Source organism: Oratosquilla oratoria, chromosome 10 (genome assembly GCF_046742065.1).
Source record: "Oratosquilla oratoria isolate Oo_2021 chromosome 10, ASM4674206v1, whole genome shotgun sequence".
Classification (NCBI taxonomy): Eukaryota; Metazoa; Arthropoda; class Malacostraca; order Stomatopoda; family Squillidae; genus Oratosquilla; species Oratosquilla oratoria.
The window spans coordinates 57681334-57706292 of NC_134786.1; the positions used below are offsets into that span (position 1 = coordinate 57681334).

The window sequence follows — 24959 nt, forward strand, 5'->3', positions numbered from 1 at the left end:
GCGGTGACAAAGAACGCTTCGATTTATGTTCTGGCTACGACTAAGATTTTTTTTCTCTCTTTCACTTTTGTCCCTCCAGCCGAGTCTTCTTAGATTCTTATTCATAACTGTGCGACTATGAGAAAAGTCACCTTCATCAGTTGAATAAAATCGACTGGCGAGTTACAATGAAAGTAGTTAGAATACTTTATGGGTTTTATGCTTCAGACTGCGAAAGGTTCCCGTCAGCTAAACAAAACTACTCAACGAGAACCAAAATAAACAATGTGTTACTTTCCGCAGCAACGAAAGACTCTATTCACACGTATCGACTTTTCGCAGTGCACCGTTCACGACACGACGTCGTGCTCTCAAATATCCATGGGTGTCCATGGACGCCTTCACACGTCACGACCACGTGTAAAAGCACCCAGACACCCAAGGTCATTTGAGAGCACAATGTTGTGTCGTGGACGGCGCACGGCGAAAAGTCGATACGTGTGAAACGAGCTAAAGCCACGCTCTCAATCTTCAATCAAACCGACCTTCCTTACTCCATTAGTGACCAACCCTGCCACTACCCCCTACACCTCCCTCCCGCCCTGCTCCACATGTCGGTTGAGCTTCCTACACGCCCACGGAGCGCCTCCGCCACCCCAGGTGGGCTGGCGCGTGGGCGGCCACATCTAAAGCGGCGATGAGGGGAGCCCGCTCACTTAGTGCATCGCGACCTCGTCCCCGGATGAAGTCTGGGGGTGAGGTATTGATTCTGGTCGGGTTTTGTGTTTGATAACGTCACGAGAAAACGGCCGGACCAACTGGCCAAAACTGTAATTGAAAAAAGGGGAGGGGGGAGAGGCAATGTCCCTTATATGACCTCGCTCAATTTTGGAGTGACGGAGGGGAAAAGGAGAATACGATGAAGGCAACTCTCAAAATAATTCCGACGGGTAAGGAATTGAGGGAGTTTAGGTAGCGAAGGAAGGAGGTAAGAAGGAAAGGAAGAAAAGAGGGACGGAGGGAGGGAGGGAGGGAAGAAATGAGAGTGGGAGGCAATGAGAGAGAGACATCAAGAACGTGTGGACTGAAAGGATAAGGAGGAAATATTGCTCCAGAGGTGGAACCGGAGTAAAGACGAGGAGGAGGAGGACGAGGAAGAGGAGGAGGAAGAAGAGGAGTAGGAGGAGGAAGAAGAGGAGTAGGAGGAGGAGGAGGAGGAGGAGGAGGAGTAGGAGGAGGAGGAGGAGGGGGAGGAGGAGGAGGAGGAGGAGGAGGAGGGGGAGAAGGAGGAGCAGGAGTGTGAGTTTGTGTGGGGGCACGTGCACGTTTAAGCACATAAAGTTCTACACGCACGTGCGCGCGCACACGCATGTACACACAAACACACATACGTTCGTGCAAACACAACACACGCACGTATATACATATGCACGCACATACATGAAAATTGTATACCCACACGCATAAACCCTAAACAAGAAAATCTGTTGGACCCAACAAGAACTACTGAAATAACTGCTAAATTGCAGATAAAATAGGTCAAACCAGCTCGAAGATAAACTTAATCCTTCCATCGCACATGCAACAACAACAACGACAGCATAGACGGAGCTGCAACCGCCAGCCCAGAGCCGCGGCCTACATGGGCGTAGCGCCGTGACTCAGAGCACCACAACAAAATTTCCTTTTCTTCCCTTTCCCGATGACAAGGACACACGGGAGCAAGCAAGGAGGGGTGCGAGCAGGGGAGGATGGATGGAGAGAAGGGAGGGAGGGAGAGAAGGGAGGGAGGGAGGGAGGAAGGATGGAGAGAGGGAGGGAGGATGGAGGGAGAGAGGAAGAGAGGGGAGGAAGATGGGAAGGGATGGGAAGGGATGAGAAGAGAGAGAAAAGAAGAGGAGGAGAGGGGAGAACGGAGCAGACGAGGAGGGGGAAGTGAAGGGAAGAAGAGAGGGGGCCATCACTGTCTTCATAATAAAATATAACACCGTCTTCATAATAAAATCTAACATTAGAGGAGGCCAAAATTAACTGCCCTAAATGATATGTGAAAATAGTAAGGGGAGCACAACCTAGGTTACGTAAATATTTGTACTATTTTACTCACAATTCATTTAAATTTTCATTACATAAATTGTGCTACAAAAGCTGAAACTACACACTTCTCTACAACATACAAAATGTCAAGTTCATAACTAATTCCATGGTAAAAGTAACAATGACTAACATGCAAATTACGGGTGGCTGGCCGTAGATGCGTGGGTCTCTCCTCATTCCCTTCTCTCTCTTCCTTTCTTTCTTTCTCTCTCTCTCTCTCTTTCTCTCTGCGTTACTAATTCACACTAATGACCTTGTTACAATTTTTTCCGATAGTGACGGTGATAATAATGATTGTGGTAGTTATGATTATGGTGTTGGTAGTGGTGGTGTTGACTCGTGGTGGAGGTGGTGGTAGTGACTCGTGGTGGTGACATTTATGTTAACTTTCATTTCAACCGGCTGCCGTGTATGGACCACAACGATGTTAATCAACTTGTTCGGAAAGTTAACATGACCACCTTAGAACTTTCTTGCGCAAACTTGGAGGCTTGAGACTCCGTCCCTGAGGGCCACCTCGCCCAGATCATCGAAGTTTACCCCCACTTGAACAAAGAGAATTGGCTCGTTCCTTCGGTTGTCCACAGAGAGCAACGAACTTCCCAGCTTGTCAACCGTCGCTTTCTGGCGTCTTCATTCAACTCCTGTTTATCATATTCATTTTATTTTATTCGAGTGATTCTATTCAGCTAAGGAAAATACACATACTTTGAAGGTGAGACAGTTGTGTGGAAAAGGTGGCAGGGAGACATGGCTTGAAACACTGTATTGCTGACGTTCCGACGAAAAGTTTTCTTCAGAGTGGTTGAATCAGGAACACTATATTGACGTTTCGACTACAAGTCTTCTTTGAAATGTCAGAAATACAGTGTTACTGATCCAACCATTCTGAAGAAGACTTGTAGTCTAAACCTCAGCAATAGTTCCTGATCCAACCACTCTGAAGAAGAGGCCTTATAATCGAAACGTCAGCAACAGTGTTCTTGATCCAACCCGTGTTTTCATACCACCTGTTCCACCCAAACACCTTTAGCTTATCACTCTTACCCTCTTACGTAGCAGGTGGCACCTTTTCATTCATGTTCGTGGCACTCCCTCGGGGTAAGTGACCGCCAATGGTACTCCATTTTCGTTACCATTCACAGTTTCACAGGTTGGCCCTTCAAGGTCGAGTAGCCACTTGAAGGAGTACGTTCTGTCTAATACCAGAAGATGCTATTCCTCTTTGTGAAATCCATCGTCCTTCAAGGGTGGCAATGGACTTGAAACTGCCTAGTGTAGACCTTATGGTCTCTTGCGGTCTCCTTCATTCTTATGTTCTTAAGGGTTAAAGTATTTGCCCCCAAACTTTGTGACCCCCCATCAATGATAAAATATGTGATGCCTTAATGATTTTGCAAATTGTATATCCTGCAGGATTATAAGTTCATAGGACAATTGTGCCTGAAAACCCATTGTCCTAATTCCCGCAAACCCTAAAATTCTCCCTTAAAGGTAAATCACTCTCCCTCCCCCCGTTGAAAACTTCTGAGTTAAAGCTCATTTACCTATCTTACCTGTATAACAAGGATCTCTCCCCCCTAATAAGGAGGGTAGCCAGCCAAAGGCACACACTTACTCCCATCCATTCCACTCCCATCCGTCATCCAATTGTTTCCCTCTTATCTTAGCTCCTTGTGGAAACAAGAGGAAGGAAGGAAGAATTAGCTCTGCTGGTGAGTGAGAAAGGTCTTCACGGAGCTTATATACCACCGCCCTTCAGACTTAGCTGTGCGCTGGTGGCTTAATCGCAAGTGTGACGATCTCGCGTTCGCTTAAGCCCCAGTCACACCAAGCTTACGACCTGTTTCCGACCACCACCTTCGACGGTGGCACTTTTGTTTCTCTTACGGTGAGCGCCAGACTATTTCATCTTCATCTTCATGAGGGGGAGATTCATTCCAATTGCATTGTCTTCAATTCTCTTTATAAACAGAGGAACAGCACAAATCAGCCTGGTCACCGGTGGTCGGAAACAGGTCGTAAGCTTGGTGTGACTGGGCCCTTAGTTGTGGGTTCGAATTCCTCACTCCTCTCTCATTCCCAGCAGAGAATGCTAATCATCCGCCCCAACAGTCCCCAAAGCTCACAACTGGGCAAAAGTGACTGCTTCAGCCGTAGCTACGCGCCTCCTGGCGCAGGCTCCTCACCACCTTCAGACTTGAAGTTTCGCGGACCTGTACTGTCGCCGGCGACGGATGCCGAGCGGTGCATGGAGGCTGCGCAAACCGCCACCACGACACCAAGGTACAAGGACCCGTAGACTCCATTAACAGGGTGAGAGGCAGCTTGTGTGTATTCATTCAAGCTAAACCCAGAGGATTTAATCAAACTGGGAGGCCTAATTCGGGGCACGCAAATGGGGTCTTCTTTATACCCATGCATGAATTAATAAACAAATAGATAAGTGAATAAAAACGTTGTGTCTGTCTAGGCAGATATGTAATACATATCACAGTAATGAAGTTGTATACTGAAAAATATTCAGATACAAAACATACACACACACACACACACACACACACACATATATATATATATATATATATATATATATATATATATATATATATATATATATACATATATATGCATACAGGAAAGTCCCTTTTCACATTATGAGGTGCATAGCCGAGTCAAATCAGAAATTACCCAGACTGGCCACCATTGAACGCAGATAACGAGTTACCGGAGATAGGAGGGAATTGCATCTTTGCCTCAAAACTGTTCTTTTTCAGTTGACCTCTCCTGAAGTAAGTAAAAGATTCGTTCTTTGGCAAAAATACAAAGATGTCGCTCATGTTCCAAAGAAAAGTTACCGGATGACAGTTACCCTTCTACTCTGACCGCCGTCCGACCATTTCATTCACGTGGTGCTCCCTTAGTAGCTAAAGTCGGTGTCACACTAAGCGGCGGCGCCGGGTGCGGCCAGATTAAGGTTAAGTTCGATTAGCTTAATCATATCACCTGATGATAGCCATAATTTAATACAACGACCACCATCTCCCCCTGGTTAAAATACGATCATAAACTTTCGAGTCTAATGACTCATAAGGGAGACTTTGGTTTCGCCGGACAGTGTGACACCAGCATACGGGGCTCCAGCCTCTCGAGTTTAGACATTCCGTCCTTTTTATTCTGGCTGCTGCCAGACAATTCTTTTCATTGCCGCGGCATCCTCCCCCCCTCCCCCCAACCTCCACCATCGTTATTGATGGGATTATTTAGGGCGCCTCACCGGGAACACGTGATGACCGCCCTGTTGTGTCTGGCATGCGGCGGCTGCGGGATTCTGCAAAGGACCACCGAGTGAGAGACTGGCTCCTACCCCAAAACCGCCGACCCTCCCACCCTCAACACACTCCGAGCACACGCCTCCGGCGGCGGACCGTAACGTTACGAGGTGTTACCTCGTCACCAGCAAGTGTGACGAGTCGTCACGTCAGCACATTCTTCAGGGGTGTCGTACTCGTTGCTGGCCAGCGAAGGTGCCCCCTGGTCATCGGCCAAGGTCGATGCACACACAAAAACATACGGACGCACACACGGAAACATGCAGGCATGCACGCGAGCAAGCAGACGGGCAATCTTGCGCACGCGTGCGCGCGCGCACACACACAAAATACGTACGTACGTACGTACATACACACACACACACGCAAAAAAACATTCGTGCACACACGAACACAAGACGTCTCATTCTAAATATTACTGAACAATAAATTGGCGATAATTTTACGAAGACATATATATTCTCTCCCACTTTCCTTGTTCGGACAAAGTCTTGCATTGGCGACTCAGTGTATCCTGCAGGTAGCGCTATATTCCTTGCAACTCATTCTTACTTCTTTCTGTCACACCACGTCCGTGATGAAACCGACCACTACCGTCACCACCAATACCACCACAAGAAAACTCGTTTCCACAGGAGAAACTCGCAGGGACATAAACCCGGACATTTCTGTACAATTCGTATCAAATGGACTTCTTTGAATAAATTGACTCTTTTTCTCCTTTTCCACCACCATCACCAACATCCACTTCTATTTTCTCCTCCTCCTCCTCCTTGTTGACAGGTGCGACTTAGTCCAGACGCTGTTGCACTGACCTCCACCTCCACTTCCACTTCCACCTCGCCCCTGACGGAGGGGGAAGGGCGAGAGGGAGGAGGGTTATGAGGAGCAGCCCACTCACAACAACAACACCACCACAAGGATGAAGAGACATGAAAAGAACAAAAGGTTACCAAAGGAGCCAAAGTGGAAGCAGATATAGATGAGGAGACGGTAAGGGGGAGGGGGATTGGAGATGAAGTTGAGAAGTGGAGGAGGAGGAGAGAAGGAGAGGGAGGAGGAGGAGGAGGAGAGGTGGGGAGGGAAGGGAAGAGGAGGGGGAAGGGGAAGAGGAGGGGGAAGGGGAAGAGGAGGGGGAAGGGGAAGAGGAGGGGGAAGGGGAAGAGGAGGGGGAAGGGGAAGAGGAGGGGGAAGGGGAAGAGGAGGGGGAAGGGGAGAGGAAGGAGAGAGGAGCAGAGTGAATGGAAAAATGATGGAATGTGGGCATTGCAATGCGAAGGGAAATCTTTCCCCTTCCCTTCTTCTTCATCTTCCTCAAGCCCCCACCCACGCCACCCACCTCCTCAACCCCCCCTTCCCCTTCCATTGTCATTCCAATATCGGTGGATGGCAAGTCATATACCATAAGAAGAAAAATGGAAGACGTGGTGGTGGGGATGGGGGTGGGAGTGGGAGTGTGTGTGTGTGGGGGGGGTGCAAGGACGAAGAAAGGAGGGGAGGAGAGGGGGGAGGGGTGCAGTAAAACAAAGTCCCAAAAAAAACGGGGAATGGACGAAACAGAAGAGAAATGGGAATGAGAGAGGAAATGTGGGCGTGGGCGATGGAAACAGAAGTGGGGAAAATGAACAGGGTGGGTGAGGCGGAATAACAAGGGGCTCAGGAGGAGAGGGAGAGTTGGGAGGGAGAAGGAAGGAAGGAGGGTAAACAGCGAGGGAGAAGAAAGAAGGGAATGCAGCAAAATGAATAAAAAAGAGAATCAAAAAGGGAATGGAAAGAGGAGGAGGAGGAGAAACCGCGGCCGTGACATTCCAAGCAGGTGACCTCTGCCCCGCCAACCAACCCTAATGACGCAATGACGCCCAACTCAGCTTCTGCAGCCTCACCTCACCTCGCCCCGCTCCTCAGGTGCTCCTCTGCCCCCCGCCCACGATTTTCACAACTCTCTCCACCTTTTTATGAAACTCCTTAATTACAATGTATTTTTCCAAAATATTACTGGCCAAATAATGGCTTAGACAAAATGTGTGTATGTGTGTGTGTGTGAGAGAGAGATAGAGAGAAAGGGAGGTGAGAGAGAGATAGAGAGAAAGGGAGGTGAGAGAGAGAGAAAGAGAGGGGGAGGGAGATGAGAGAGGAGAGGGAGGTGAGAGAGAAAGAGAGAGAGAGAGAGAGAGAGAGAGAATAATTTTCTCCGCATAAATCAGCAGAACAACGGAAACGACTAATAACCAGTATCAAAAGATTGCCACCCGAGTTCCCATTATTCTAGGCGACTGGCTCCCCTCCCCAACCTCCGCCATCCTCATTATAACGATTAACATTCATCACCTCGGCAAAGAACTAAGTCACCCTGCCACATCCCGCCAGAACGCAGCCCCGGTGCTGGTCTTCCGTCAATGGGGCAGCGACACTTCCTACAGACGTGAGCAGGCCACCCAGGAAAGGATTTTCTGCAGTTTCTTTCATTCTTAAGTTCATTCTCAACTCTGTTCTACTCTGCTCATTCTCAAGCATCCCAAACACTCTCAACTAAGAAACTCTAACAACAGTCCTAGCATCTTCCTCTATCCAAATTGAGAGAGAGAGAGAGAGAGAGAGAGAGAGAGAGAGAGAGAGAGAGAGAGAGAGAGAGAGAGAGAGAGAGAGAGAGAGAGAGAGAGAGAGAGAGAGAGAGAGAGAGAGAGAGAGAGAGAGAGAGAGAGAGAGAGAGAGAGAGAGAGAGAGCGAGAGAGACCTTCCCAAAGCTTGTCACGCCGTCATTCCCACATAAAGATGAACTAAGATGACACGCAGGTAATTATGATAAGAGTTCTACACAGCAATTGCAGCATATTAAATGACCCATAAAATACTGTACAACAAGATGAACACCGCTGGAGAGAACACACAGGTTGCTGCAGCCCCCATGACCATGGTGAGGGCCAACTGTCCAAGCTGTGATCGCATTTTTCGTATATAAATAAAAAATTATGGGAAAATAAATTACTAATGACGATGGAGGTAACAACAAAACTGACGATATAAAAATATAAGAATACGTTCCTAAAATTATGATTAACAATGATAATAATAATGATGATAATTTGGTTCTATCACCACCACATCTTAGTACCTACTCCAAGTCTCCCTGCATCGTATCACTCCATCTTCTGTGTCCTTTTCCTCGAGATTGAATAAATAACTTATGTACAAAAGAATGGAGGGGACTGCAAGAGACCATAAGGTCTACACTAGGCAGTTCCATACCTATTACCACCTAATATCCTCAATTCCTCATCCATAAAGTTATCTGACCTTCTCTTACAACAACCCATTGATTCAGCGCTCACAAGGGATTTTTAAAGGCGGAGCATTCCGACTGGAGACCTTTTGGTCCATAACTAGGTCGGATGGAGAAAAAAAATGCTGTTAATAAGTTTATTCCATTCGTTAACCACTCTGTTGGTAAACCAGTTCAGGATGGGTGTTGAAGAGAAGGACAGTAAAAGTTAAAATAATCTCCATTCATTTTCCTCTTTTGTGGAGTCTCCAGTGGTAAGAGCAAGCTGCGTGCCTCTCGTCCGTAGGGATGTCCCTGAAGGTTCTACAATGCTGACTACATAAAACTTATGCAGTCAATAGCGGGCATTTAAGACCACAAAATGACATTGTTAGTCTTTGAAACAATCTACTAATAATGAGAAATAAAATCAGGAAATAATAATGACTGATGATGATGATAATAATAATAGTAATAAAAAAACATGACGGAAATCTGATAAACTAGATACAAATATTCAGCCACCATAATAATGAAAAGCTCTGCCAACCTCATATATCGTCTTTGGTTGTCTTATTACATTACTGGTAATTTGGTTAAATTATGGGTTCGCGGCGGCGGTTATATTTTTATTGTTCATGTTGGTGGTGGTAGTGGAGGTAGTGGTGGAGATGGTCGTAGTGGTGATGGTGCTTGTGGTGGAGATGTTCGTAGTGGTGATGGTGCTAGTGGTGGTGATATTTTTGTTGTTCATGTTAGTAGTATTGGTGATGATGTTAGTAGCGGTGATGTTTTCATTGTTCTTGTCGGTGACAGGGGTAGTGGTGGTGGTGATAATCGTGTTGGTGGTGATGATAATGGCAGTAGTGGTGGTAAAAGCATTTTCATCATTGCCATTATATACCACCAGAGGGCAACGATGCAAATCGCCAACAGCTTTCCCCGTACTCTGCCCCTCCCCGTCGCTGCAGCAGCGAGGGGGCCCCCATCCCCGCGACCTCCGACCCCCCCCCCCCCGGTGATGGTGCCCAACAGCGAAGACCCTCTCATTGGATGGGTGTCGATCATGTTCTTCTTCCCCCGCCCCGCCCGCCCCTCCCTCCTTCCCTCCCTCGCCCGAGAACAAATGTCATTAACCCTCTCGCTGCCTAGAATGTACCGTGAATAGTTCACACACACACACACACACACACACACAGAGATAGATAGAGAGAGAGAGAGAGAGAGGTGAGTGAAGGTAGCCAGAAATACCACACTAGAAATAGAACAGAATCCTAAAATCTACATAACGTTTTGGGTTGACTCCCTTTAGTTGAATAAAATCACTTGGCGGCATTCAGAAGTCGTCATACGTAAGGGTTAATAAGTGACCACACGAAGGGCCTTGGCCAACATTCCGTGGCGATCTCTGGCAACCCTGACGAAGCGAAACCGCCTGGGGACAAACCGCCGCGCGCCGACCGGAGACAAGGCCCCTAAAAGCGATTTCTCGACCGGAGTCGGTGTCGGGCCCGCGAATACGAAAGGGTTGGCCAACAGACAGGGATTACATACCAGAGGGTGAGGGAGTGGGGAGGGGTCTACACTCATGATATGCGTGTTATCGGTGGATAAGTATGGTCTACTTCTCTCCCTCGCTCCTTCTGCCCCTCTGTATGTGTGTGTGTGTGTGTGTGTGTGTGTGTGTGTGTGTGTGTGTGTGTGTGTGTGTGTGTGTGTGTGTGTGTGTGTGTGTGTGTGTGCGTGTGAGTGTGTGTGTATATGTGCGTGTGTGCGCGCGCGTGTGCGAGAAAGACAGACAGACAGACAGACAGAACACACACAGATAGATATAATATATATATATATATATATATATATATATATATATATATATATATAGAGAGAGAGAGAGAGAGAGAGAGAGAGAGAGAGAGATACGGTGTGCAGAGGAGTTTGGACTCCACCTGCATTGCCCTCCTCCCCTGGGACTTGGCCAGGCAGGCTTGTGCCGCCGCTGTGACGCACTAGCCCGTCTGCTGAGCAACAGTGTCTAGTACACTGTTCTCCCACCGTACACAACACAGATCAACTTGCGTTCAAGATAACCCAATGAACAAGTCATCAGCCACTCTCATTTCACTGCTGAACAGATGAATCTCCCAACTTCTTCCTCGAGATGTACAGTCCTAAAGTATGCCACGCTACTCCTGCAATCTCCTCTATCTTGCCTCTCCACTTGTCTGCAGGGACATGGTAGTATCTTCACCAAATTGTGCTTTTCTGCCGCTGCGCTTCTCTCGTCTGTGCTCAAGGGCACTCCATCAGACATCGCATCCCCACCCCTACTAAATCCGATGGAACTTTGTCGAAGGGTAGAGAGAACGATATCCTCTTCTCCGACACGGGAAGAACTGAAACGCGGACAAGACACGAAACCACGCCAACCCAACCAAGCCGAGCGTGTGAGCACGAGGCAAGGCCACGCTGTCAGGGCCAATTACCCTCGTACGGCTGACGGTTCTATTCAGCTTCGAGGCATCCGTGCCCGGTGAAAAGTTCACCACTTCAGTGCCGGGTGGCGGCTGCCTTCTTATTCTGGATGCACTTCCCCTGACTATCCAATTCATCTCCGCGACACCCCTTCTGCAGGACAAGGGCGGTAGAGGAAGGTGCAGAAGGAGGTAGAGATGGTAATACAGACTGAGGAGGGAGTGGAAGGAACGGGGTGGCAGTTTTTCAGTATTTCATTACCAATAACCAGCGTTTCTTTCCTTGGAAACATTACTACACCAAAGGTGGAATCATGGAGGTGGTACGGATATACAAGGAGGGGAATAGAACAGTGGGACAAAAGATAAAGTCTTTTATTTTTTGGGTGGAGGCTAGTCTCCAATCATAAAAGAATACTGATGGATTTGGTCCATTGGGATGCCATTGAAGTTCTTGATATACGACTGCATATACGGAGAGGGTGGGAAGGGAAAGTAAGCGGAGGGGAGGGGAGGAGAGGGGGAAGATGATGGGAAGGGGGAAGATAAGGATGATGAAGAGAAAGGGGAGGGGAAGGGAAGGAAGGGGAAGGGAAGAAAAGGGAAGGGAAGGGAAGAAAAGGGAAGGGAAGGGGAAGGGAAGGGAAGGGAAGAAAAGAAAAGGGAAGGGGAGAGGAAGGGGGAGGAAGAGGAGGGGAAGGAGAGAGGAAATGGAGGGGAGAGGAAGGAGAGGGAAGAGGAAGGGGAGGGGAGAGGAAGGGAAGGTGAGAAGGGGAGAGGAAGGGAGGAGGGAGAAGAGGGGAATAAAAAAATGAAAATGGAAAGGGATGAGAATGTGGAAAAGGAAGAATTAGGAGAAGGGAAGGGAGGGGAAGGGTGGGAGATGGGAGGGGTAGATGAGGAAGGGGAAGAGAGGAAGGGGAGGAGGGAGGAATGAGATGATGGGAATGACATGATGGCGAATGGTCTTAATGATGATCAACTGTGTATGGGACTGACGAAGCAGTGTCCCATGCGTGGGAGGCAGAAAAAGTGGGAGGGAGGGAGGATGGGAGGAAGGGAGAGATGACCGAGGAGATAAAATAGAAGCAGAGGTGGAAGAAGGAGTGGTGGCAAGGAGGACTGAACACAGGGAGAGGCAGCGACGCATGACGAGGCTGTGGTGGCGGTGATGGAAAAGGAGAAGGGCAACGAGGAGGAGGAGGAGGAGGAGGAGGGAAGAGGAGAGGGGAGAATGAGCAGGAGGAGGAGGGGGAGGTGAGAAAGGAGAGGAGGAGAAGAAAAGGGAGAAAGAATGAAGGGGGAGGGAGGCTGGGGTTTGAGGAGGGAGGGGGAAGGAGGGAGTGAGGAGGGAGGGGGAAGGATGAGGATGAGGAGGGGAAGTAGGAGGGGGAGGGGGAAGGAGGAGGAGGGGGAGGAGGAGGAGGCGGCGAAGAGGAGGTGGTGGAGAAAAAGGACAATATAGGAAGAGGAGGGTGGGGTGGGAGGCACTGTTACAAGAAGCGAGCAGGAGCGCTTGATGAACGAGACAACAACAGCAGTGACGGCGGCAGTGGCGCTGCACTGCAGGCCCCACTCCACCCCTTCTCCTGCCAAGCCGCCTCAAGCACATACCGGTACACTGCCACCACCACAAACCGGTACTGACCACGAGACACAGTGCTTCGCAAAAGTACCTGGTATTTTGTACGAGGTACTCTGACGCAAGCGACGATGATACATGGAGAGAGATAGAGAGAGAGAGAGAGAGAGAGAGAGAGAGAGAGAGAGAGAGATATGCATCAATTACATTTTAGGCAGAGCATTTCCTAAATACTACCGGTATGCGACCATCAGCCAATTTAAGTCCACTTCTACACAAAGGTCTCCCCCAACCTTTTTCATGAGTCACACCTTACCAACTCCCTATATAGCCGGAGTATCTCATTCAAATACCAAGCAATACTTACATATTACAAGTACATATACGATGAAAAGTAACCCTAAAGGGCTGCAAATAATCTTCAAAATGAAGTTACGTGAATCTCTCTCCATTATGGTGAGACACCAGATCTCTATCTCTCTCTCTCTCTCAGAAGAGCTAACCCTTCCGCGACCATCGGACCCAAGAGTAAAGATACTTTTTTTTTCTACGAGTCGCTGTACATCATACCGGCAACGGACCACTCGCCGTTTCGAGTTACGGTAACGAGCGACGATGAAGACAGATGGGACGGCGAAGAGAAAAGGCGAGCGTCGATGGCAGTACTATCAAATCGAAGAGGCGCGAAGGGGCAGGAGGGCGAGAAAGGTGAGAGTACGTGGAAGAGAAGGTAGGGGAAAAAGGAGAGGAGGAGGAGGAAGAGGAGGAGGGGAGGAGAAAGGCAGGGGAAGGGGAGGAGAGGGAGGAGAAAGGGGAGGAGTATGAGGAAGAGAAGGAAGAGGAAGGAGAAGAGGAAGGAGGAAGAGGAGGAGGAAGCCAGGGGGAGGGGAGGGGAGGGGAGGGGAGGGGGAGGAGGAGGAGGAGAAGGAGTGGGAGAAGTGATACGGTGATGTTGCATTCATGTATGCTGTTCATGTGCTGGAAGGAGTCAACATGGAGTGGAGGCAAAGGAGGCAGAGGAGGAGGAGGAGGAGGAGAAAAAGGAGTAGTGTTAAGGTGATGTTTGTATGCTGTTCATGTACTGGAAGGAGTCAACATGGAGTGGAGACTCAAACGAAGGAGGAGGAGGAGGAGGAGAAGGAGGAAACGGAGCGGCAGGATGTAGTGGTGAAAGCGGAAGAAGAGGGAGTGGAAGGAGGAGGACCAAGAAGAGAAAAAGAGGAGGGAGAGGCACAGGTGGAGCACGAAGAAATGGAATAAGGGAGGAGGATGGGGAGGAGAGGGGGTTAAAACGAGATATGTGACAGTTGTTTGTGATAGGCTGTTAAGATACTGAAAGTGGAGCCACGATGTAATTTATATGGAATATACGTCCAATGGGAGGAAGAAGTGGAGGTAGTGGAGGGGGTGGAAGAGATGGGGGTTTAGGAAGAGGAGGGGGAAGAGTAGAGGAGGTGATGAACGAGAGGTCAGGCGGCCAATTGGCCCAATGGTCTCATTTCCATGCGGTCCCTACCCCACCTCTTCATCCCTCCCCTCTCTCTCTCTTTCTCTCTCTCTCTCTCCCTCCCGCAAACTTGCTCACTTATGCTCACTCGCAACTCAAGCAGCTCCCTCGTTCGCTACTCAACTGCTCCTGTTGTTAGCTACCCAAGCTGCCTCCAGCAACTAGTTACTCTGATCTTGCTTGTTCACCACTCAAGCTGCCATCACTTGTTCACCTCTCTCCCTTTATACCCCATCTCCCGGACGCTTGGAGCAAATGTCACTGGTTGGGAGAGGTCTTTGTTCAGCAGTGGACCTAACCTGACTTGACCTCTCTCCCATTGGTTGCGTTGTGGGTGCTCGGCAGTCAGTCAGTCAGTAAACCATTCAGTCATCCCGACGCGCGAGATCGGGTTACTCATCCTGTCGACCATTACCATATCTTCTCCCGGTAAGTCGACCAACATCGCCCACTCACCCTGATATATATTCAACTCAACGACACGTTCTACCCACCCACGCTTAGTTAACGCCTTCAACTCGGTGACGTATTCCGCAGGAAATATCCTGGTTCAACCTTTCCATGTCCACTGCCACGTCATCCCGCAAGACTTGTCTCTCCATCTTCTGCTTGGTCTTGGTGCTTGAAATCTCGAAACTGAAAGTGTTCCATCCTGTCTCGGTTGGCACCCTTCCGTGCCGGGTGGCACTTTTCATTTCATTCCTGCTGTCGCCAGGAGACTTGACTCATCTCTGTGGCGGCCCCACGGGAGTACTCGGGGTCTATTCGCTATCGCAAACTTCCCAAGTCCGCAAGTTGGCTCGGCGAAGGGTCGGTCCTGCGTAGCAGTCCGTCCGTCCGCCCGCCCGCCCGCACGTGCAAATGTCAACCGGGCTTTTCAATACGCCCACACTCATTCATGCCCTCGCACCTCCACCCCCTCTCCACGTTCATCTCAGCCCCCGTACTCCTTCCTTTCAAATACTATGCGTATACACATACATTATACTTTTATATCTACGTTATTGCCTTCGTTTAGCATTTCTATACTAAACATTACAGACCGTTACTGCGCCCCTTAACAAAGGGGTATGTGGTGTGTGTAAGGTCACAGTAATACCCTAAGAACCACTCTCTCTCCCTCACTCCTTCCCTTAACAGTCTTTTTTCTGTCTCTTCTCTCTCCCCATCCCTCTCTTTTTGTCTTCCTCTTCTTCGCTCTAACCCCTACTTCCCTTATCTCTCTCTACTCTAGCCCCCACCCCCTAGCCTCTCCCTCTCACTCTCTCTCACACACACAATAACATAAGAATGGAAAAGACTGCGAGAGACCATAATGCCTACGCTAGACAATTCCATGTCCATTTCCGCCTATCATCTCCATCCATAAAGTTATCTAACCATCTCTTAAAACAACCAATTGTTTCAGGGCTCACTACATGGTTACTATGTCTATTGTCTATTCTCTCTCTCTCTCTCTCCCGGAAAACAGTATCAAACAAGGCCCTGAGTAAACAAGGGGGTCTCAGTGCACGGAGTCCGCAGCTGAAGAAGAGTGAGTGAGACCACAATGAGAACAGTCGCTCTTCATAACGGGGCGTTAATTGGCGCAACGAGATACGTCCCACTTTTCCCGAAAGGCCACAAATTAATCCAAACGCTTTATTATCGCTCTTTATGACCCCAAAGCGGTACAGAATAATTGTGGATCTTTCTTTTTTGTGTGAAAACGTGTGCGAATAATTCAGTCTTATTAAATGAATATTGTTATGTACAATTTCAAATGGGACTGAAACTTTTACACACACACACACGCGCGTGAAGTCAAATAACATTCTAAACTATTTTTTATTTCTTAATAAAACTATCTGCCATTATAAATGAAATATCTAAAAGTATGCCTGTATCTGGGAGGCCAAAGCTACCCACTCTTTTCGATACCTCTAGGTCCCCTCGATGAACTGCAGTTACTCCGTGGCCGTGTTCTTCTTCTTCTTCTTCTTCTTCTTCTTCTTCTTCTTCTTCTTCGCAGAAGAAGAAGAAGAAGAAGAAGAAGAAGAAGAAGAAGAAGAAGAAGAAGAAGAAGAAGAAGAAGAAGAAGAAGAAGAAGAAGAAGAAGAAGAAGAAGAAGAAGAAGAAGAAGAAGAAGAAGAAGAAGAAGAAGAAGAAGAAGAAGAAGAAGAAGAAGAAGAAGAAGAAGAAGAAGAAGAAGAAGAAGAAGAAGAAGAAGGAAGAAAAGTGGGGACGTCGCCTGGGACGGGCACAGTGTCCATTTAACAAAGCGCGTCGCACACAGACACACCATGGCATGTGCAGACACCCACAGTACATAAAGAACACACGCGCGCAGAATTGGGTACATTCATAAAATTGGCCCTACCTACTTGCTCCAACCCTTAGATAGATAGATAGAAAGTGAGAGAGGGGAGAGAGAGAGGAGAGAGAGGAGAGAGAGAGAGAGAGAGAGAGAGAGAGAGAGAGAGAGAGAGAGAGAGAGAGAGAGGAGAGGGAGAGAGGGAGAGAGAGAGGAGAGGGAGAGAGAGAGAGGAGAGGGCGAGAGGGGGAGTGAGTGAGAGAGAGAGAGAGAGAGAGAGAGAGAGAGAGAGAGAGAGAGAGAGAGAGGAGAGAGAGGAAAGAAAGAAGAGCGAGGAGAGAGAGAGAAGCAATTCAATTACCTCTTGCACTTAGAACAAGGAGCAAACGAAGCAGTACCCCTTGAACTGTGAACAACAAGTAAAAAGTACACATTACATTTCCACCTCCTCCCCGCCGCCATGGTGCCACAGCAACCAGCGCCACCTACATTATGTACGGGGCTCGTACCCAGTCCCCCTATGGTGATGACCCTTCTTCCTGCCTCTCCGACAACGCTAACGGCGCTCCCCACCCCCAAACCCTTTCGGGAGTGTAGCTGCACATTCTCTCCCTTCATCTTTTCCCCATCTCCCACTTACCCAGTCTTTGTGGTCCAGAGTCCAAAGGAAATGACGATGATGACATACACCATCATAATTGAAATGGGCCATAACTCTTTCACTATTGATGAGATGCCACGAAGAAGAAAAAGAAGAATAAATTGCTGTATTACCTGCCATTTATTTTTTATTTATTATTCATTTGTTTTATATTTATAATTCATTTATCTCTATATTTGCTTATTATTCATCATTATCTATTCGTTTTATTCATTCACTTCGTATATATATTCTATATTTATTTATTAATTTTTCCCCGCATCCGACCTAGCTATGGACCAAAAGGTCTCCTGTCTGCATACTCTTCCTTTGTAATCCTTTGTAAGAAGAAGACGAAGGTGGCAGCAAAGTAATGTGTTCCCATTCGGACGGGATATAATCATGAAGTGTACAAATGACAATGTAACTGTTATCGTGTGGAGTTTGGTCTACGTTGACCTGTTACCTAACATACATACATACATAATTATGTGCACACAAACGCGCGCGCGCGTGTACACACACAATGAAAAATGAACGCAAATCAACATCAACGACAAAGACTAACATTTACAGTCCTCCACTCTCTTCCCTCTCACCTTTAAAACACATAGACGGCTATGCCGGCGAGCGTGCTTCATTCAAATACAAAATACTGCGATTATGAACAAGAGCCTGTGATTTCATGTGTTCCCTTTCCGTCTTCAATAAAGTTTCCCTTATTCAGCTTCATAACCTCCTGGAGTTAATCATTTAATTTCAAATCGTTCGACATCAACTGGTTTTTGCTTCGTGGATCTCATTGCGAGCTTCTCCAGGTCCTCGGGGCTCCGCTGACCCTCGGCTGAGAACCACTAATTGATCCCCGAGATCTTCTATAGAAGACCTGGGGAGAGGAACTGGTTTCCGCAGATTACAGACCAGAGACTTCGGAGGCCAATGGGCGCTCGGACGAGCCAACCAATGATAGTCGGTCAACCGGTCGGTCACCCGGTCGGTCAGATGACCGGATGGAAATGTTGCCAAACGGAGGACGGGTTAGACGGGAAAGCGGAAACGGGAGAGACCAATTGAACAGACGGGCTGTCACCTCCCGTGCCGGCAAAGGCTTCGCCAAAGTCCGACACGTTTTAGTTTAATACGTAAACGGCGTTGCCTTAATCCAAATGAAAGCCTCACCCACCCACCCCACACACACACACCCATCCTCCCAGTGGAGATTGGACGCGGTGGCCAGTGCCAAATCCCGTGTACCAAAAACCCATCGACCCACCGCACAGCACAACACAGCACAAAGGGTGTTACGATTTGGACTCCTACTTTCAAAAACCTCTCGCCAGCCCTGACGAACGCTTTCTACTAATAGAAAAAAATGCTAACTCTACTGGCTATATCTATGAAAAATATATATAGATCATGATAAATCGGTAAACCAGATGAAGCTAACAATAAGACCAGGCAAATTTCTACTTTTTAATGGTAGAAAGTGTTTAGACGTACAATCCCGTTTAATAATTCTATGGATCCTTAATCACTTAACCGCTTCGTTTCAATGACCACTTTTACGAACTTCATTCTCATTAACCGAGGCGCTTCGTGCCAGACGGGCGAAGACACCAGCGACTCATAATACGTTTTCTTTGAGCGCTCATTTGGTCAAAATTTGGACAGCGATAACTCCAAACATAGTTTGGCGACTTCGCCTGTCTGGCATGGAGCCTTTCAATTACCTTTAGCTAACAGTCCTGCAGTTTGATGAGGTTGATGATATCACGAAGATTCCTTCCACCCCTTTGCTAGTTCCTACCGGCGCAACCTCACCACCCCACCCCTCTCTATCCCCGCCAGCAGAAATGCCTTAATCGAAGCCACCTCCAATTCCAACCATCGCTGGTAATGACTCCACCCAACTGTGGCACCAGATCAACCGTCGCTGACACCTCCTGTCATTACCTCTTTTGGCATTACCTCTTAATACCACTGGAACTACCTCCCACGATCAGTGATATCGCCTCCTACCATTACTTGCCACTTCCTACCGTTACCAGAGGCTTTCTCTAGTGACATCTGGTAACCGCTTGAACTATCAGTGCCACTAACGCCACTGAAGGGATTATCACACTGAGCTATTTTCTTCCAACCTCCGATTCATTGGTGGTACCGTCCACCTCCAGAACTTTTTCCACAGTGAATTAACTATGGCAAACTATTTTGTTTTCTCAACAATTTACACAGAATGTCATTTGATATGCTGGAGGAAATTTATTTTTCTCAGATATATAAGATTCTTTCCCGAAAGCTGCGGGCTAAAATTTTGTTCCAACAGTCGGAGGAAAACTAGCCCAGTGTGATAAAGCCTGAACACACAAACCTGTAATTAAAGCCCAACCACAACCACTTCTACATATATATAATGTACTATCCATCTACGATAGTTATTTAACATTAACAGAGCGACGTAAGGCTGTATCAGCCTACCATAGAGCTATGTGGGAACACGTATCTAAGTCTATAAGACCTACGTTTTTACATTGATCTAATTATATATTCGTGTATTACGAATGCACACTATGTATACACGAAAAATAGTCTAATACTGCTACACATTAACACAGTTTCCTTTCCACATCCACCGCCTGAAGATGTAATACAAAATAAATTATCTATACATAAAGTCATCATCCATTCAAAATCCACTGTTGAGTCCTTTCTTCCCAGCGACGTGGCTTGGCGTGGCGCCGCGGGCAGCTGGCACCCCATTGGCGACAAGCTTCGCTCAAAGTGCAGTTCACTGTACGTGCGCGATCGATAGCTGCCATCTGGGGCCGAATCCCCAGTGTCCCCCGGGAGAAGGGGGGCATTTTACATAACCTCTCCAGTTTTATTTATCTCCTTGGCACTCCCTAAGTAACATAGAGGTTCCAGGGACCTGTGCGCAATAATTATATTAATTGACAACATTCACAACTTAATTTAACAAATAGTGACCGTACCAAAATGTATACGCATGTGTGTGTGTGTGTGTGTGTGTGTGTGTGTGTGTGTGTGTGTGCGCGTGTGTGTGTGTACTTTTTATATTGAAAGTGCGTAAAAGGTTAATTTTGTCAACAAGTGTATATACTCGCTCTACCATTAATGTCAATAAGTACAGACCAAATAAGGGCCCCCCAAGTTTAAAAATAGAAACTGGAGAAACCGCTGCAATATGACTTTTATAAGAAGTTGCATCATACGCCAAACAATAAGGAGGATGTCCAAGCATCTGTCTGGAGATGCGAAGACATAATATAGAGCATCACAACCTGACGCAATTCCAAAGCCTCAAACCAATATTTATTACTTCTACAACCACAATTCATAACACATACATATACACACACATGAGCTAACAAGTTTGACTTTATTCAACTTAGAGAGAGAGAGAGAGAGAGAGAGAGAGAGAGAGAGAGAGAGAGAGAGAGAGAGAGAGAGAGAGAGAGAGAGAGAGAGAGAGAGAGAGAGAGAGAGAGAGAGAGAGAGAGAGAGAGAGAGAGAGAGAGAGAGAGAGAGACAGAGAGAGAGTGGGATGAGAATTGGGATGAGAATTGGAATGAGAATGGGAAAGGGGAGAAAGTGAGTAACAAGGTAGACACTACATTACAACACCACGAATGTCATGAACTAGGGGAAGGGGAGAGCATGGATGAAATGGAAAGGAAGAGCGAGAAGATGGCTATACACGGGCAATAAAACACGGAGGGGTGGGGAAGGGAAGGAGAGAGAAAGTTGGTGAGAGTGACCGCACGTATGGAGGCAGCCATAGGCTAGTGGCACTTGATGGAAGACAGAAGGAGAGGGAGAGAGAAGAGCGGGATGATGGTAGGAGAGAGAGAGAGAGAGAGAGAGAGAGAGAGAGAGAGAGAGAGAGAGAGAGAGAGAGAGAGAGAGATAACAAAAGATAGTGGAATGAAGCATAGAGGAAGGTGAGGGACAGTGGGTGAAAAGAAGAGCTGAGAGGAGACAGGTGTAACGAGGGGTTGGAGGGAAGAGTGGTGGGGGCAATGGAGAGATGAGAAGAGAAATTGGCTGGGAGATTAGCGAGTACGGGAGGAAGAGCAAAAGGGGGAAGAGAGGCAAATGTGAAAAAAGGACGGAAGGGGAGGGGGGGCGAGAGCCGAGAGTGCACAGACAGATGACGGGAAAAAAAAGTTGAACTATATGACAATGGAGTGGCAACTGATCATGCATGGTGATGAAGAGCCTCCGCCAGGAGGCTCTGAGTAGCTGCGGATGAAGCCGTCACCATTGCCTTATGTGCATGGGCTACTGGGTCAGGTAACAATCGCTGCTGTGAATATGAGGAATGCGCAGGATTCGAACCTACAACTAAGCAAATGCGAGATCAGAACGCTTCCAATTACGCCACCAGCATGTATTCTACATGTGTGTGTGTGTGTGTGTGTGTGTGTGTGTGTGTGTGTGTGTCTGCGTTTACCTACTTGTAGTGTACAGGAAAAGAACAATATTCGTGGGATCCTTTCTCTTACTATCCAATCTATCATTCCTAGCTTCAAAATAATGTATGGCTCTAACTTGGTCTATATTCTCATTTTCCAAATAACATACTTACATTTGAATTTATATATTGTTCTAGCTTATGGCTATATCAGATTCTAATCTACTCCAAGTATTTATGCATTTGCACGACTACATGTGTGTGGAAATGGAAATATAGGTGGAAGTAGAGGTGCAAACCTGATAGTAGAAGTGGAGGTGAAAGTGGATGTGGAAGGGGGGGACGGATATGAGAACAGTAGATATGGAGGTGTGTGTGTGTGTGTGTGTGTGTGTGTGTGTGTGTGTGTGTGTGTGTGTGTGTGTGTGTGTGTGTGTGTGTGTGTGTGTGTGTGTGTGTGTGATGTGCGTTTGTGTGTGTGTGTGTGTGGGGTGGGTGGTACTGCGGCAGGTGCAGCCTCATGGTCCCCGTGACTTCTTTCTCTTCTTCACATCATCGATTTTCCTACTCCGCCCCTCAACTCTTCGCCCCACCCCGGCTCAATCCTAGTATGGCCACACCATCACTCTACATTACGTCCAGCGGCCAGTGCCAGGAATCCTCCCCACTCCCACGTCACGTTCAGTCACGTCACATGCCCCAACACGTCCCATCCTATTCTGATCCCTATACACCCGAAGTAGGGGTTTTACTTTTGTCTTATGAAACATTTGATCTGTCCATTCATTCAATTATTATCCACATAACTTTCCCTGGTCCTTCAGAGTTTGACGAACAAATTTCACCCCCCCCCAAAAAAAAAAAAATGGGGAATCACCTGACCTTCCTCCCACACATCACTCCTCACACGAAACTTTGTCACCTTCAAACTTCAAATACATCCTATACGGCCTCACTTCACCCTAAGGTCATCCTCTGAAATCCTCTTCCAGATATCGACCCCTCCCTCCATTATCCTTAAATTCCTTCAGGTAAGCTCCTCCTCCATGAAGTGTTCTCCTTAAGCACCCCCCACCCCGGCAACCCTGAGTGAGTCACACCTTAGCGCGAAGAACTTTATCGTGGAGGCAGAGATTTTACTCTGGTTCTTGCTGCAGCTACATCGATGCATTTCATATGTTATGGCTGTTGTCATTGTTGTTGAAAATCTCATTATGCCATGGCTTTTGTTATTGCATTTTATTATACAATAGCTGTTGCTATTATTGCTGTACATGCCAATGCTATGGCTGATATTATTGTTGTTGTATATGTCAATATGCTATGGCTGTTGTTATCAATGCTGTATATGCCAATGCTATGGCTGTTGTATATTTCATTATGCTATGGCTGTTGTTATTATTGTTGTATATTTCATTATGCTACAGCTGTTATTATTGTTGGTGTATATATCATTATGCTACGACTGCTGCGCGAATGACGATACAATTCCTCCTACTGCGACAGTGGCTCATCTGTTGTGACTGTTGCGTGTCTTACTTATCGACACGGCTGCTGCTGCTGCTGCTGCTGTGCCTGTGCCTGCGACTCCTCTTCCTCCTGCTGTTGCTGCTGCTGCTGTGTCTGATACGGCGCAGCTGCTGCTCAGTGTCCTCAGCTTTACCCCCATACAGTTACAACCTCAAACTAATTTCTCCTACCAAACTTTCTCGTGCAAGAGAGACAAAGAAAGAGACAGAAAGAGATATATGGACAGAAGAGGGAAGGAATTAAAATACTGTCGACTAACCCCTTCTGTGAAAACCTGAGATGAGATAGAAAAGTCTGCAGGAGTGACGCGGCAGAGGCACTCGTGCAACTCATGGAAAATGATGGGAGAGGCCTCTGTTCAGCAGTGGACTCGGAATGGCTAACTGATGGATTGACGGGTTGATTAAACCCGTCCAAATCGATGGCATACCAATGGCACTTGGTTCTGGATGCGCCACGCGCCTCTGCACCGGCGGAATCCATTCCATTTTACTCCTCCACCATTTCCATTCCCGTTTTACAACGTCTGAGAGCGATTTCCTGTCCCGGTCCCCCTCCGGCTCCCGCGCAACGCGATGCAAATGCAGACGTCCCTCCGCCTTCCCCTTCTTCATTTTCCAACAATTTTTCCCGCCCGCCTCTTTCTTTTTTACTTATTCCTCTTCTCGTTTCCCCTCTTTCTCCTTTCTTGCATGTACACTAGAATGACCAACCTCCGCCCGAGCCTTCCTCACTCCTTTCCCTTTCTTCCTCTAACCGATCCTCTCCTTGTCCCCAGTCCCTTTCCTTCTTCTAGTGAACGAACACACACACACACACACAAAATCCGTTCGCCAATGAGGGGATGCCACGAAAAGGAATAACCTAGCCTGGCAGCAGATAGAACGAAAGCAAAAGTACCACCGCCCGTTGGAGAACGAGTTAAAGAGCTCATAAATGCCGCCCCCGAGCTCCGCACCGCCTCCCATCAACACTTCATACTTTGATATGTCCACACCTTCCTCCCTCCCTCACTCACTCGTGCCTTCTCCAACAGCCACGTCTTTATCATCCACTGTTCTGTTCTCTTTCCTTCCAGTTCTCAAGGATGAGGTCTTCACTGCCCAGTATACCTACACACACTCACACCCACAAGCATACACAAAGAATATAGACAAGTTTGAAACTGTACATGGATTTGAGGCTAGGTTTAATACATAAGAGAACAGAAGACGATAGCCAACGATCGTTGCTCCTTTCCTGTATACTACAATAAGGTAAATAAATACATACACACACACACGTGTGTGTGCATGCGCACTTATTTACTTGTATTTAGCAAATTGTAATGTTCAGGACAAATGCTACGTTCGTCGCTCGCGCCTTGTGCATCCAACCGTCAATACTGGCTTTTGAAGTTTTCATGTTGTCTGCCTAAACTATTTCTTTTCTCCACGTTGCTCCGCAAACGCATACACCAATATGGGAAACTACATTTCTTTAAACACTTCTTCCCCAGTTTCTTTATACGTTCTCTGGTTTTTCTTCTACCCTACGTTAAGTCTAATTTACTGGTTAAATATCTTTTAATGTTGGCAATTCCAGCTTATCTATCTTTCTCTGAATGTTTCATCAGACAGGCTTGGAACCATTTTGGGTGCTGCTTTCTGTATCCTATTTCTCACATTGTTTTGTGGGGGAGTGCCCATGTTCGCAGTCATGCAATTCCCGAGAGAGAGAGAGAGAGAGAGAGAGAGAGAGAGAGAGAGAGAGAGAGAGAGAGAGAGAGAGAGAGAGAGAGAGAGAGAGAGAGAGAGGGGAGAGAGAGAGAGAGAGAGAGAGAGAGAGAGAGAGA

General features: G+C 47.4%; 1 protein-coding gene across 10 annotated transcripts in view; it reads right to left on the reverse strand.

Annotated features, from left to right (window-relative positions):
• chb (CLIP-associating protein) overlaps positions 1 to 24959 on the reverse strand; it is a 689317-nt gene that overhangs the window by 505886 nt on the left and 158472 nt on the right. The gene's annotated exons all lie outside the window — the stretch shown is intronic.